General features: G+C 42.6%; 1 protein-coding gene across 1 annotated transcript in view; it reads right to left on the bottom strand.

Moving 5' to 3' along the window:
* Positions 1-13,873, bottom strand: part of LOC132505925 (zinc finger protein 75D-like) — a 31,289-nt gene that overhangs the window by 1,120 nt on the left and 16,296 nt on the right. The gene's annotated exons all lie outside the window — the stretch shown is intronic.

The following is a 13,873-nucleotide window of genomic DNA, read 5'->3' as shown; positions in this document are numbered from 1 at the left end:
ACCAGACATTATCATACTAAGTGAAGTCAGACAAAGATAAATACTATATAATATCACTTATATGTAGAATCTAAAATATGGCATAAATGAACTTATCTACAAAACAGAAACAGACTCACAGACATAGAGAACAGGCTTGTGGGTGCCAAGGGGAAGCAGGGTGGGGGAGGGAAGGACTGGGAGTTTGGAATTAGCAGATATAAACTATTATATATAAGATGAATTAAGTAACAAGGTCCTACTGTATAGCACAGGGAACAATATTCAATATCCTATGATAAACCATAATGGAAAAGAATGTTTATAAAAAAGAATGTATATATGTGTATAACTGAGTCACTTTGCTATGCAGCACAGATGGGCACAACATTGTAAATCAACTTCAATTAAAAAAACAGAAAATTCTTGTTTACAGAACTGGCTCAGGTACTTACAACATGCAGAGGAGAAATCTTGTGTTCTACAGGGAAAAATACCTCCCTTCCTTTATTCTTGGCAGACAAGACCTACTGAAAACTCTCTACCCACCCTCCTTCCTTCAGTGGGGAAAGAAAATGTTTTCTTAAAAGTTGCCATGGACACCAATGAGAAAAACAAACATGTACTTAAGAAGCAGTAATTAAATCAAGTTTCTCCACCTTGTTTCAACTGCCTGTCCCCTTACCCAGGCCCTCTCCAATCTGATTTCCATTCTCTTTCCATACTCCCCTTCTCATCATTGCCTTCGTCTCCTGGGTTCTCACTCTAAATGCTGCACCAAGGTCACTGCCTTCTCAATGCTTCCTGGATGATGCGCCCTCACCCAGGCTTGGATCTCCCTGTGCAGAATGATCAGGAATTGCTTCAGCTCCAGGATCCTATACTTGAATGCAGCTTGGGCTGCAATGATCATGAGCAGAGCTCCCAGAGCTGGCTGAAAGCTTGTGAGTGAGGCTCAGCAGTTGCTGATAATGGGAGAGTCTGAAGAGCTGGTGGGAGATCTCCAAGTTGCCAGCCTCTCTGAGAGGTCAGAATCAGCCACCTGAGAGAATGTGAGCAATAAAGGGGAATTCAAATCGAACTGAGGCTGATCTTTGGCCCAAAATTCAATCCCTACAATGTGGGGATAATCAACCTGGTATATGAGACAGGAAATGGAAGTTGTTACCTGTTACCTAATGGAAATTGCACAGACTTCGACCATCAGGTGGATCCAGTTTCCAGTCCCAGCTGAACTCCACACTAACTGATGTGAGGCAAAATATTCAACCTCTCTTAGCCTCTTTTTCTCATCTGAGCATAACAATACGTACCATGCAGCAAAGAGAAAAAGATTAGAAATGCTATTTGTATAGCATCTGGCCCAGTGCTTCCCACTTAGAAGGTGCAGAGTAAATGGTCTGGGGTGGTGTAAGAGAAGCTCCATCTTACAGGAATTTCAAGCATATCTCACTACTTAACATATATTAATTTGTTTAATGTCTGTCATCCCCACAAAAATGTAAGGTTCTTGGAGAGCAGGTAATTTGTTTTATTGTTGAAACACAGCTCCTCGAGAAGTGTCTGGTCCTAAAATAAATATTTGGCAAATGAATGGGTGAAAAAAGACAAGGAAGACTGGGGTCTTCAGACCTCATTAATTGCCTGGGTGTCCAGTACTTAAGCATTATAAACAGTATGAAAGGAAATGAAGACTGGTCTCTAGCTTAGATGTCTCTGAGATCTGTCTCCCCTTCGTTTCCACTCCTGTAGCTCTAGAGTGGGATTTCTGAACTTCAGAACTATTGACATTTGGGGCCGGACAGGTCTTTGTTGTCTGTGTGCGTGGGTGGGTATCCTATACACTGTAGGATGTTTAGCTGTACCCCTGGCCTCCACCCACTAGATGTCAGGAGCACCCACCAGTCCTGACAAGACTGACTCCAGACTTTGTCAAATGTATTTGGGCGGCAATCGGCCCCGATTGAGAACACCTGGCCTAGGCACATATCATTAGGCCAGACTGGTAGATGAGTCTCCCATCTGTTCACCTGGTCTTTGTACAGAGCAGATCTGGACTTCTTGACTTTCTAATAATCTAATTGCTCAAAAGCCTTTAAGACTTCCTAATGCCACTGAAATAAGCCAAGATCTCCTAACTCGCAAGGCTCTCCCTAGCATTCAAGGCCCAACCTACCCCTCCAGCCTTGTTGCACACTCTCCTATACACAGTCTACAAACCAGCACAGGTGAACTGGTCCCACATCCTGGAACAGGATCTGTGCTTCCAGCCTTAGTGCCTTTTCCCAAGGCCTGATTCATCCTTTCCATAGAAACAGAACACTAGCGGTACCAGTTTGCACTCCTTCCAATCAAGGGAGAAAGGGCAACTTTGTTTAGAAATTAGACATGTGGAAATAAGGAAAAAATTTCAAGGAGTGCACCATCAGAGAAGGCAAGAAACCCAGAGAATGAGGACTGGTAACACCACCACTATCACCTTCTTGGAAGCTCCTAACACTTTGAAGTCCTCAGTCCCGTCTTTAACTCTCTCTCAGAGGGCCTTCTCTTACTGAAAATGAGTCCCCCTAAAACTGAGTTTCCCTATTGAGTTTATGATTAATCACTCTACCCAAAATTTTTATTACCTTTCTTGTACCCTCTGACCTCAGTTTGTAATAGGGGTGGGGTGGGGCGGGAGCACAGCCATTAGTGCAAGGCTGTTAGTGGCCTTGCTATACTAATGGTCAGCATCATGGTAGTCCCGGTCGTGGCACTCTCCCTGGGTTGCAGTCCACAGGACCTGACCCCTCTTTGCAGGGCCTGAGGAGCCTGAGGGCCAGCTAGGTCCTGGGTGCCTTGCTCCCTCAGTGATGATGGCTGGGTAGGGTCTGGGGACCTGGCCTGGAGGGCGCCACCAGCTGAGATCTGCCTCTTCAGCTGGGCCTGGGCATTGGCGGGAGGACACAGGCTGGGTGCTGGATGAATGCTCCCCAGCAGGGTAACCGGCCCGCACAGGGACCCTCTCCTATTAGCCAGGGCCTAGACTTAAGAGAGCAAAAGTTGATCCTTGGGACCTTGAACAAGTAAAATGAGGGGTAATGATTTAGCTTTGCTTATGGGATTTGTAAAGTGTTAGTGAGGCCAAACAATTCAAAAATGTCGGAGTTTGGAGCAGAGAAAGGTTTACTGCAGGGTCATGCAAGGAGACGGGTGACTCATGCCTTGAGAAACCTCCAACTCCTCAAAGGCTTTCAGCAAAGCCCTTTAACAAGAAAGGTGAGGGAAGGGCGTGGTTAGTTGTCAACTTCTTGGTGTCAATCCTTTGTTCTTAATGTCCATGTGGGTCAGGTCACAGGTTCCAGCTACAGCATCTTCAAGTGGCCTTTCATGCCAGTGGAGGGTCACCCTAATTCGCAGTCAGAGCGTCGCCATCTCCCCAGCCTGCAGGTCTACCTGTCAGTGCTCCTGCCCGGCCAGAGATACCCCAGACTCGCCCAAAGCCAGAAGCTGCAACGTGTGCACGCACCTGACTCTGCCGCAGCCTTCCCCTTAAGTCCCCCTCCTCTGGCACCACTCTGCCAGGCCTGGCGCCACGAATGCTCCGGAAGGGGGCGAGAGCGCAAACGTCGGCCACATCCCGGGCACTGCGACCTAGGGAGACTGCCACCGCGGGGACCACTGCGGCGCTGACCATTGGTGGAGCGGGACCTCTAAGGCCTCACGCGCCTCGCCGCCCGTTACACTGCAAATACCTGCTATCGGCGTTTGGCTTTCTGCGCCGCAGGCACACAGCCCTTGCTCAGTTACATTACCCCAACTAACACCAGAACTTGTTTCTGCGGGTTTATCTACTCCACAGTTTGGGAGCTCTCTATGAGCGCAAGGAGCATGTCTGAGCTGTCTTCGTGTCCCCACCGCCCAGCACAAGGGCTCACAAGGACGCTATAAGCTCTCCGTGAACCAGTGTTTTATTCGTGTAAAACACAAAGGTAAGAGGCTCAGGGCCTTTGAAAGCACACTTCACGGGGACACTGAGCGGACAGGGTGAAGGGCGACAGGCCCCGAACACCAGGTACATCACCCCTACACCTCTCCAAACAAAAGAAGGATGTCCCGGCTCACAGCCACTGAGAGACTTCCCGTCACGGGACCCAGGACAAGACAAGAACCTCAGAGAAGGGGGCGGGGCCGCGGAGTTAGGGCCCGCCCCCCGGGAAAACCCTACCTCAAACACACCACTCACCCGCCAGGCTGTCTTTTCCAGCGCGTGCGGCCGGAAGCTGCCGCGGGGCGAGCCGGGACTTCCAGAAGGCCTGACGCATGCGCAAGGGCTAAGCCGGAAAACAGCGTCGCCGGACACGGAGGCGGTGAGCTACAGGACAACCCTCCCCGCTATGGTTCCGCCCTCCGCTAATCGACAGCAGTGTTCCCCAATGAGAAGACGGGATCCTCCTTGCGTCATAACCTGGACCACTGAAGTGGCTCGAGAGCAGGGGGCCTTAGATCTGGGCGTTTGTTGATGCCTCCTATTGGTTACTGCTGTTCTGCTTGACAGGCGCTTCAGCTTCTCTTTTTTTGAAGGGTCTTTGCACCAGCACCATCTGGGCTCATACCCTGTTTGTAGATGTGACAACGACAGCAGTGCTACTCTGCTGTCGAAGCACTGTCAACGAAGCACTGCTCTTCCTTTGCTTCTTCCCACAGACTCTGCTATGTTCCTCTCTCTCTTTCCTGTCAATGTAGCCATCCAGTTAACCTGCCCTCTAAAAAGGGAGGCAGCAAGAACGGTCATATACCTTAGAATGGTCATAACACTAGGACCCTAGAGACTTGAGCACCCTGGTTTACTCTGCAGATAGTCAGCTGTGGTAGCCAGTGGATCTCTCTAGTACTTCGTTTCATCATCTATAAAATAAATATAATAGCTGGCAGGAACAATGTAAGGCTCAAGATAGACAATGTATGTGCCAGTGCTTAGAGAAAACTGCTCAGTGTTATCACTGATACTGGAGGTTCTATAGAGAGTACGTAGACAAGAAAAAGAATAAAAGGCCTTCAAATAGGAAAGGAAGAAATAAATCTTCCTCTATTCAGAGATGACATGATCCTACATATAGAAAACCCCAGGCACTTCCCTGGCAATGCACTGGTTAGGTCTCCACACTCTCACTGTCAAGGGTCGGGGTGTGATCCCTGGTGGGGGAACTAAGATCCTGCATGCTGCGCTGTGGGGCAAAAAAACAAAACAAAACAAAAAACAATTCATATAAAAACTACAAAAGATAATAAACAAATTCAGTAAGTTGCAGGACAAGATCAATATAGAAAATCAGTTGTGTTTCTGTACAGCAGCAATGAATAATATGAAAGAGAAATAAAGAAAAATATTCCATTTACAACAGCATCCAAAAGAATAAAGTACCTGGGTACAAATTTAACCAAGGGAATGAAAGATTTGTACGTTGAAAACTATAAAACATTGTTAAAATAAATTAAAGAAGACATATATAAAAGGAAAGACACCTCGTGTTCAAGGATTGGAAGACTTAACATTGTTAATATTGCAATTCTCCCAAAGCGATCTACAGATTCAATGCAATCCATATCAAAATTTCAATAATCTTTTACAATATAAATTAATATGGGATTGCAAGGGACGTTGATTAACCAAAACAGTCTTGAAAAAGAGAACAAAGTTTGAGGAGAAACACTACCCAATTACAAAAAATAATACAAATCTATAGTAATAAAAATAATGTGGCACTGACATAAGGACAGATATACAGACAAACAGAATAGAATTAAAACTCCAAAAATAAACCAATATATCTATGGCCAAACAATTTTCAATATGGGCTACAAGAACATTCCAAGCAGGAAAGAATAGTCTCAACAAATGGTGCTGGCACAAGTGGATAGCCATATGCAAAAGAAACAAGTTGGACCCCTACCTCACGCCAAACACAAAAATTCATGAGGGACTTCTTTGGAGGTTCAGTGGGTAAAGGCTCTGTGCTTCCACTGCACGGGGCACGGGTTCGATCCCTGTTTGGGGAACTAAGATCCCACATGCTGTGTGGCAAGGCCAAAAAATATATCATGAAAATGGATCCAGGACCTAAATATAAGAGCTAAAACTATAAAATTTCCAAAGAAAATATAGGAGAAAATCTTAATGAAATTGGATTTGATAATGTCTTTTTTAAAATTTATTATTTTAATTTTGGCTGTGTTGGGTCTTCACTGCTGTGCACAGGCTTTCTCTAGTTGTGGTGAGTGGGGGTCACTCTTCGTTGCGGTGCACGGGCTTCTCATTGTAGTGGCTTCTCTTGTTGCGGAGCACGGGCTCTAGGAACGTGGGCTTCAGTAGTTGTGGTACGTGGGCTCAGCCGTTGTGGCTTGCGGGCTCTAGAGCACAGGCTAAGTAGTTGTGGCGCACGGGCTTAGTTGCTCCGTGGCATGTGGGATCTTCCCAGACTGGGGCTTGAACGCATGTCCCTGGTATTGGCAGACAGATTCTTAACCACTGCACCACCAGGGAAGTCCGATAATGGCTTTTTATATATGACACCAAAAGCAAAAATCAACAAAAGAAAAAAATAGATAAATTGGACATCACCAAAATGTAAATATTTTGTGTATCAAAGGACATTATCAGAAAAGTGAAAAGAAAATGTGTAAAAGGGTGGAGAATACTTACAAATCATACATAGGATAAGGGTTTAATATCCAGAATATATAAAGAATTCCTACAACTCAAAATCAAAAAGACAAACAACCCAATTTTGAAATGGCCAAAAGACTTGAATAGGCATTTCTCCAAAGAAGAGAAATGGCCAAGAAGAATCTGAAAAGATGCTCAACATCATTAGTCACTGGGAAAATGCTAATCAAAACCACAATAAAATACCACTTCACACTCATTTAGATGGCAAAAAAAATAATAATAAAACAGAAAATAGCAAGTGTTGTCAAGGATGTAGACTTATTGGATACCCTGTACAAGGCTGGTGGGAATGTAAAACAGTTCAGCAACTATAGAAAGGTTTGACTGTTCCTCAAAAATTAAACATAGGATTACCACATGGCCCTACAGTTCCACTTCTGGGTATAAACACAATAGAGCTGGAAACAGGTACCCCAGAAAATACTTGTACATGTATGTTTACAGAGGAACTATCACAATACCCAAAAACTACAAACAACTTAGATGTCTATCAACAGATGAATGGATAAACAAATTGTAATAAATCAATACTATTGAATATTATTCAGCCAAAAAAGGAATGAAGTGCTGATTGATACATGCTATAATGTGAATGAACTTCAAAAGCATTATGCTAGTGAAAGAAATTCAGGCCCAATAATAAATGTATGATACCATTTATATTAAATATTCAGAATAGATAAATCCAGAGGGGCAAAAAGCAGGTTTGTAATTTTCCAGGCACTGTGGGGAAATGGAAATGGGGAGTAACTGCCTAATGGATATGGGGTTTATCGGGAGGGGTGTGATGAAAATATTTTGGAACTAGATAGACGTGTACAACATTGTGAATGTACTCAGTGTTACTCAATTGTTCACTTTAAAATGGTTAATTTTATTTTATGTCATTTTATTTTATATAATTGTTTATAAATTGCATATGATGGGAATTCCCTGGTGGTCCAATGGTTAGGACTCTGCTTTCACTGCCGGGGCCCAGGTTCAATGCCTGCTTGGGGAACTACGATCCTGCAAGCAGGGCAGTGCAGCCAAAAAAAAAAAAAAAAAAAAAATTGCATATGAAAATTAACTTGCTGTATTTATGTGGTCTACTTCTGGACTTTTTATTCTATGCCATTGACCTGTGGGTCTATCCTTTTATCAAGACCACATTCTTTTTTTGAAAAAAATATTTATTTATTTGGCTGCACAGGGTCTTAGTTGTGGCACACAGGACTTTCGTTGCCATGTGATCCTCACTGAGGCATGCAGGATATAGTTTCCTGACCAGGGATCGAACCCAGGCCCCCTGCATTGGGAGCGTGGAGTCTTAGCCACTAGAACACCAGGGAAGTCCCCAAGACCACACTCTTTTGATTAATGTAGCTTTAGAGAAAGTCTTATAATCAAGTGTTGTAATTCCTTCAAATTTTTTTCTTATTTTTCAAAACTATTTAGGCTCTTCGAATTCGTTTATCTTTCCACATTGCATTAAATCTATTGATCAGTCTGGGGAATTGATATCTTTACTATGTTGAGTCTTTCCAAACTATGAACATGGTATGTCTTCCCATTTACTTAGGACTTATTTCACCAGTGGTTTATAGTTCTCAGCATACATATCCTGTACATGTTTTGTTAGATTTATAACTAAATATTTCATTTTTTGAAGCTATTGTAAATTATATTGTTTCCAGTGTATAGAAATGGAATTTGTTTTATTTGCTTACTTTGTATCCTGTGATCTTACTAAATTTACTTATTCTAGAAACTTTGGTAGCATCTTAGGATTTTCCACAATAAAAATCATGTCATCTGAGTAGACAGTTTTGTTTTTCCTTTCAAATCTGGATGTTTTGTATTTCCTTTTCTTTCATTATTGGACTAGCCAAGCCTTACAGTACAATGCTAAACAGGAGTGGCAGAAGTGGGTATTCTTGTTTTGTTCCTTATCTCAGAGGGAAAGCATTCAGTCTTTGCAGTTAAATGTGATATGGACTATAGGTTTTTAAAATATAGATACTCTTTCGGAGTTCCCTGGTGAACTAGTGATTAGGATTTGGTGCTTTCACTGCCGTGGCCTGGGTTCAATCCCTGGTCAGGGAACTGAGATCCCACAAGCCACACAGTGCAACCAAAATAAAAATAAATAAATTAACTTAAAAGAACAGGTGCTCTTTTACCAGTTGAAGAAGTTCCATTCTACTCCTAGTTTTCTTAGAATTTTTGTCATAAATAAATGTTGTACTTTGTCTCCATCTTCGCTACAGTGCTCACTTCCAGGTTTCTAGTTGTGCTAAGTTGAGGTAAAGGAATATCAGAGAATATAACTTGTAAACTCACCATTATGCAAGCCACAACTACTAAGCCCGTGTGCCACAACTACTGAAGCCTGCGCACCTAGAGCCTGTACTCCGCAACAGAAGTCACTGCAATGAGAAGCCCACACACTACAAAAAAGAGTAGCCCCCGTTCGACGCAACTAGAGAAAAGCCCGCGTGCAGCAACAAAGGCCCAATGCAGACAAAAATTAATTTTTTAAAAATCCTATATAAACTCAGCATCAGTTCAGTGGTACTTTGAATTCTACTGTTGTTCTCCAAATCACCTGCTGCTATTGACGCTTTGAAGTTCTCAAATAGCTGCTCCGTGCATTCTATCCAGGTTTTAGACTTGTTTTCTATGTGAGAGAAAAGGTGAAGCATGCTTATTACAACTTACCCAGAGCCGGAACCCCAATACTAAGTTTTTCTCGAGCCTTTCCTATCTTTATACATTTTTTTTCCTGTATTACTGGTTCTCCACTCTGCCACCTAACCCCTGCCTCCACAAAAGTCTTCCTAAATTAGTTTACTCCTTCTCAAAGCTTTTACATAATCTTTCATTTTTTCTTGTCCACAGTCTTCTTCCCTGTCCCACCTGCTACTATTAGTTACCTGCAAGCCTACTTGTTTTTTTTTCTTGATTTTATTATCTATTTATATTTTATTTTTGGCTGCACTGAGTCTTCGTTGCCGCCCGCGGGCTTTCTCTAGTTGCAGCAAGCAGGGGTTACTCTTCGTTCCCGTGCACGGGCTTCTCATTGCGGTGGCTTCTATTTTTGTGGAGCATGGGTTCTAGGCGCGTAGGCTTTGGTAGTTGTGTCACGTGGGCTCAGTAGTTGTGGCTCGCAGGCTCTAGAGCACAGGCTCAGTAGTTGCGGTGCACGGGCTTCGTTACTCTGCGGCATGTGGGATCTTCCCCGACCAAGGTTGGAACCCGTGTCCCCTGCATTGGCGGGTTCTTAACGACTGTGTCACCATGGAAGTCCCTGGAAGCCTACTTGTAATTGGGGAAATGCAAATCAAAACCACAATAGAAAACAACAAAAAAACAAACAAACAAAACAAAAAACCACAATAAAATACCTGCTTAGGTCCCTGCCAATTTTTAAATTGCAATATAAGACACATATAATAAAACTCACCTTTTTAAAGTGTTTAATTCAGTGGTTTATTAGTATATTTACATATCATCATCAGTATATAATTCCAGAACATTTTCATCACCCCAAAAGAAACTCTGTATCTTTAACAGTCAACCTCCACCCCCTGACGCTTCCAGTCCCGGAAAACACTAATCCACTTTGTCTCTATAGATTTGTCTGTTCTGGATATTTCATACAACATGTGACTTTTATGTCTAACTCCTTTCACTTAGCATGTTTCAACATTCATCCATGTTGTAGCATATATCAGAATTTCATTTGTTATAGCTAATAATATTCCATTGTATGGATATACCACTTTTTATTCATCCATATAACAGTTGATGGACATCTGGGTTCTTTCTACTTTGGGGCTATTGTGAATAAGGCTGCTATGTACATTCATATGTAAGGTTTTTTGTGGACACAAGATTTCTATTCTCTTGGGTATATACTTAGCAGTGGAATTGTTGGGCCAAATGGTAATGTTTAAATTTTGCAGTTACTGACAGAGTGTATTCTACAGTGACTGAACAATTTAAATTCCCATCAGCAGTGTATGATGGTTCTAATTTCTCCACATCCTTGATAACACGTGTTATTATCTTTTTTATTATAGCCATGCTAGGGGAGATAAATGGTATCTCAATGTGCTTTGTTTGGTTGATTTTTTGTTTTGTTTTCTTGGTGGCTTGTAGGATCTTAGTTTCCCAACCAGGGATCAAACCCAGGCCCTCGGCAGTGAGAGCACAGAATCCTAACCACTGGACCACCAGGGAACCAGCTTTTAGTTTTATTGATCTTTGCTATTGTTTTCTTTGTTTCTATTTCATTTATTTCTGCTCTGATCTTTCTTTCCTTCTACTAACTTTGGGTTTTGTTTGTTTTTCTTTCTCTTGTTCCTTTAGGTGTACGGTTAGACTGTTTGAGATTCTCCTTGTTTCTTAAAGTAGGAGATTGTATTGCTATAAACTTCCCTCTTAGAACTGCTTTTGCTGCATCCCATAGGTTTGGGATCGTCGTGTTTTCATTGTCATTTGTCTCTAGGTATTTTTTGATTTCTTCAGTGATCTCTTGGTTATTTAGTAACATATTGTTTAGCCTCCACGTGTTTGTGTTTTATATGTTTTTTCCCCTGTAAATGATTTCTAATCTCATAGCATTGTGGTTAGAAAAGTTGCTTGATATGATTTCAATTTTCTTAAATTTACTGAGGTTTGATTTGTGACCCAAGATGTGATCTATCCTGGAAAATGTTCTGTGTGTACTTAAGAAAGTGTAATTGCTGTTTTCGGATGGAATGTCCTATAAATATCAATTAAATCTATCTGGTCTATTGTGTCATTTAAAGCTTGTTTCCTTATAATTTTCTGGCTGGATGATCTGTCCATTGGTGTATATGAGGTGTTAAAAGTCCTCCACTATTATTGTGTTACTGTAGATTTCCTCTTTTATAACTGTAAGCATTTGCCTTATGTATTGAGGTGCTCCTATGTTGGGGGCATATATAATTTTTATATCTTCTTGGATTGATGTCTTGATCATTATGTAGTGTCCTTCCTTGTCTCTCGTAACATTCTTATTTTAAAGTTTATTTTACCTGATATCAGTATTGTGACTCCAGCTTTCTTTAGATTTCCATTTGCATGGAATATCTTTTTCATCCCCTCACTTTCAGTCTGTATGTGTCCCTAGGTCTAAAGTGGGTCTCTTGTAGATAGCATATATATGGGTCTTGTTTTTGTATCCATGCAGCGAGCTTGTGTCTTTTGCTTGGAGCATTTCCCTCAATGTGGTTTTGATTTGAATTTCTGTGATGGCTAATGATGTTGATTGCCTTTTTATATGCTGACTGGCCATTTGTATATCTTATTGGGAGAAATGTCTATTCAAATCCTTCAATATTAAATTCTCTACTATTGAGTATCTTTCATGTAGTGTTAAGTAATACTTCTTTTTAAAAAAATTTTTTTAATAGTTTTTTTTTTTTTAAATTTTTGGCTGTGTTGGGTCTTTGTTGTGCACGGGCTATTGCTAGTTGCAGCGAACGGGGGCTACTCTTCGTTGCAGCTCACAGGCTTATCATTGCAGAGGCTTCTCTTGTTGCGGAGCACGGGCTATAGGCACGCAGGCTTCAGTAGTTGTGGCATGGGGGCTCGGTAGTTGTGGCTCGCGGGCTCTAGAGCACAGGCTCAGTAGTCGTGGCACATGGGCTTAGTTGATCCATGGCATGTGGGATCTTCCCGGACCACGGATCCAACCCATGTCCCCTGCATTGGCAGGTGGATTCTTAACCACTGCGCCACCATGGAAGTCCCCAAGTAATGCTGAAATGAAGTTGCTGATTGTTTGGGGGTTGATGGTTATAAAAATTTGAAAACAGGCTTAAAAAAAAAACGCTGGGTCTTCCCTGGTGGCACAGTGGTTAAGAAACTGCCTGCCAATGCAGAGGACACGGGGTCGAGCCCTGGTCCAGGAAGATCCCACATGCTGTGGAACAACTAAGCCCATGTTTCAAAACTACTGAGCCTGAGCTCTAGAGCCCACGTGCTGCAACTACTGAAGTCCATGCGCCTAGAGCCCATGCTCTGCAACAAGAGAAGCCATCACAATGAGAAACCTGTACACTGCAATTAAGAGTAGCCCCTCGCTCACTGCACCTAGAGAAAGCCCATGCACAGCAACGAATACCCAAGGCAGCCAAAACAAAAAAAAACAAAAAAACCTTTTGGAACTTCCATGGTGGTCCAGTGGTCGACTCCACGTGTACACTGCAGGAGGCACAGGTTTGATCCCTGTTCAGGGAACTAAGATCCCACATGTCATGTGATACAGCCAAAACAACAAACAAACAAACAAAACTCTTTTGGCAAATAGGATATAATTGCTTATATACTAAAGTGCCTAAATTTTCATAGGAGTTTGCTTTGTCTCAATATCTTACTGAGAATGTATCTAGGACTTACCTGGGGACGCAGTGATTAAGAATCCGCCTGCCAATTCAGAGGACATGGGTTCAAACTCTGGTCTGGGAAGATCCCACATGCTGCAGAGCACCTAAGCCCGTGCACCACAACTACTGAGCCTGCGCTGTAGAGCCTGCAAACCACAACTACTGAGCCCACATGCCACAACTACTGAAGCCCGCGCGCCTAGAGCCTGTGCTCCGCAATAAGAGAAGCCACCCCAATGAGAAGTCCGTGCACAGCAGCGAAGAGTAGCCCCCGCTCACCGCACCAGAGGAAGCCTGTGTGCAGCAACGAAGACCCAGTGCAGCCAAAAATAAGATAAAATAAAATAAAATAAATTTATATATATAAAAAAAAGATAAGATGGAGTGGGAAACTGACCATGGAAAGCCAAACTGCTAAACAAATGAATAACAAAAATATACAAATTGTTTAAATGATGTACAGGAGCCTAGAGAATGCCCACTTCATCCTCAGTCCAGCTTTATTTATTTATTTATTTATGTTTGGATGTGCTGCACAGTTTGCGGGAATGCCCGACCAGGGATGGAACCCTGTGCCCTCCTTCAGTGGAAGCGTGGCGTCTTAACCATTGGACCATGAGGGAAGGTTCCTCCTCCTTCTAACCCCAGCATTCTTTAGAAGCAAAAAGGCTAAGTGAAAATCTCAGCACGTAAAAGAATGCCTGGCACATAGAAAGTGCCCAATAAACATTTGCCCAATGTTGAATGAAAAAATGAACATTCCCAGTGCATATCTCTCCGAAAGTTT

This window comes from Lagenorhynchus albirostris, chromosome 15 (assembly GCF_949774975.1).
Source record: "Lagenorhynchus albirostris chromosome 15, mLagAlb1.1, whole genome shotgun sequence".
Lineage (NCBI taxonomy): Eukaryota > Metazoa > Chordata > Mammalia > Artiodactyla > Delphinidae > Lagenorhynchus > Lagenorhynchus albirostris.
The sequence above is the reverse complement of the archived record's forward strand: the minus strand, read 5'-3'. Positions and strand labels throughout refer to the sequence as shown.